A 2,553-nucleotide genomic window follows, 5' to 3' on the forward strand; every position below is an offset into this window, starting at 1 on the left:
GGCAACCTAAGGTGTTATTCCTCAGGAACTGTCAACCTTGTCTTTTTTGGTGAGTCCTGTTTTCTCATTGGCCTGGAGACCACCAAGTAGGCCAAGCTGATTTAGCAGTAAGCCCCAGGGATCAGTGTATCACCGCCTTCCCAATGCTTAAATTGTAAGTGCACACCCAACTTTTTTACATGGGATTGTAGAGATTGAACTCAGGCCCTCCTTACTGACTGGCCCATCTCCCTAGCCCACTTTATCAGTCTTATGAGCCCCTCCAAGGGGAAAGTTTCAATTAAGAGCAAATAGAGGCACAAGAGCAATTCCTGCTCTAGACTGACAACTCTGCAGCAATGCTCATATCTCAGGAGATATACTGAAGGCTGGATTTTAACTGTTTCTCCAAAGCTCTCTATTCCAAATCCTTGGTCACCTGCCCATGGCACTACTGGAAGATCATGGAACCTTTAAGAGGGAAGGCCTAGTGGAAGGAAGTCAGAGCACTGGGGGATGCCCATGGAAGAGATATTGGGATCTAAGCCTCTCTCTCTTTACTTCTTTGGTGTCCTAAGGACACATCCTACTCTACCACATACTCACGCTATAATATACTGCGCTGCCAGCAGCACAAAGCAACAGGATGAACTGCCTGCGGACTGAAACCTCTGAGACTGAGCCAAATAAGCCATTTCCTTTCTTTTCTTGTTTTATTTTTTTCTTACTTTATTTTTATTTTATTTTATACTTTAGCAGGGACATATGTAGCCCCAGCTGGCCTTGAATTCCTGATTATCCTGCCTCTACACTCAGCCTTCTCTATCAGTTAACTTTTCATCAGCTGTGCACAGTGGCGTAAGCCTGCAATCCCAGTACTTGGGGAAACAGAAGCAAAAGGATCATGAGGACAAGACCAGCTAGGGCTGCATAATAAGACACTGTCTCAAAAAAAAAAGCTTACCAGGTATTTTGTTCAGCCCATGCCCTACTGTTCCATCCATCCAGATTTTCATGTGCAATGAAGACCTATAGGGTTTTAACAATAAAAAGTTTCATCACTAGAAGTTTCATCAATAAAAATATTCTAGGTTCCTGAGGACAGCCTATGAGGCGAATACATTTGCCAGAGTCTTATCTGGCTCTCTGCATCTACCTGCCCCCAATGCATATTTAGAGACTCTTCTTTTGAGCCAATCACATTCTTGGAGACTGTCCACCCAGTTACTTTTCCTCCCACCTCTGCTTTTCATGCTATTGACCTCATCTTTCACCAGTCCTTAATAGACAGAGCCAGTCTCAACCCCAGCTCGTATCTTCACCCTTAGCATCCAGTGAGAATCTGGGAAATGACAGCAATGGGGAAATTTTCTTTGGGGGCGGGGGTGAGCTGCTAACCCCAGTTCTGATCTCATATCATACCACTTAGCAGGTAGGGAGTGAAAAGCAGAAAAAGTAGGCCCAACCCTGAGGATAACCTTAGACTGATAACCTCAACATAACTTGCCAAAATGTGTTGAGAGTGACCTCTAATCCCCCTGCCAAAGACTATGTTCTCTTTACTTCACCTATGGATCCAATCAGTTGAGACAAAATCCAGTTCTTCTATATGTGGTCAGTTGTGAATGACTGAGTTTACTAAATATATAACAAAAAAAGTTAATTTAAAAAAAAGTGGCAAGTAACATATACAAGAGATGTAAGAGACAGCCAAATATCAAACCCAGCATTCAAAGATATCCAACAGAGATGCTGGAGTAGCTCAATTGAGAGAGCAAGCTAAAAGGTAACAACAACATCCAATCATGGCCTGCAGAACATCTGGCAGAAATCAACTCTGGAGGAAAGATCCAGCTGGTGTTTCTGACTGAGAGAATCCTGAGTGGAGCAGAGTGACTCCCAGAGTGAGGCTTCCAACTCAAAGAACAAACAGCAACAGAAAGGTCACCTTATCAGATTGGACACCTGCAATCTGCTAGCAGAAGTCAACTAGGGACGTCCGGATGAAACAGCCATGCTGGAGTTCCAGATGGAGAGTTCTAGGCAAAACAGACCATGGTCTTCATGGACAAGCATCCAGCTTCTCTTCCCCAGTTTCAGCTGTTTTATGTCTCAAAACAATCAACAATACTAACCTCTGTTAGAAATAGAGAGCTTCAGCTGTTCTCCAGGGCACATGTGCTTACTCCCTTTAGCAGCTTGCTGGGTTTCTCCTTCCCCATTACAGATTTGGAGGACTCAACATAAACAAGCCTGGGTCTAAGCTTCAGGAAGTGGCAAACCTTTCTTTCAGAGACAGCAACTCGGTGAGCTCAAACAACACATGACAATTTACCAAGATAATCTACATTACCAGTGGAAGCCATCTTTGCCACAATTAAATAGAAGAAAATTAGTGTGGCCTCTAAGGAAATTTGTATAGAGGTTCCTTAAAAAAAAAAAAAAAAAAAAAAAGTAGAGCTACATTATTAATATAGGTAACCCACTCCAAGTCAGCTTATAATAGAAATAAATGCACATTCTTGCTTCATGTGGCACTATTCACAATAGCCAAGTTATGAAATCAGCAAAGGA

At 42.8% G+C, this 2,553-nt stretch overlaps 1 long non-coding RNA gene across 1 annotated transcript in view; it reads right to left on the reverse strand.

Annotated features, from left to right (window-relative positions):
- LOC116092086 overlaps positions 1 to 2,026 on the reverse strand; it is an 18,883-nt gene extending 16,857 nt beyond the window's left edge. The window contains exons 1-2 of the long non-coding RNA XR_004119164.1: positions 1,928 to 2,026; positions 944 to 1,008 (exon numbers count right to left, since the gene is read on the reverse strand). This is a non-coding gene — a long non-coding RNA (uncharacterized LOC116092086). The remainder of the gene's footprint in view (positions 1 to 943; positions 1,009 to 1,927) is intronic.
- Between the last annotated feature and the right edge of the window lie 527 nt (positions 2,027 to 2,553).

The sequence above is a fragment of the Mastomys coucha genome, chromosome X (assembly GCF_008632895.1).
Source record: "Mastomys coucha isolate ucsf_1 chromosome X, UCSF_Mcou_1, whole genome shotgun sequence".
NCBI lineage: Eukaryota > Metazoa > Chordata > Mammalia > Rodentia > Muridae > Mastomys > Mastomys coucha.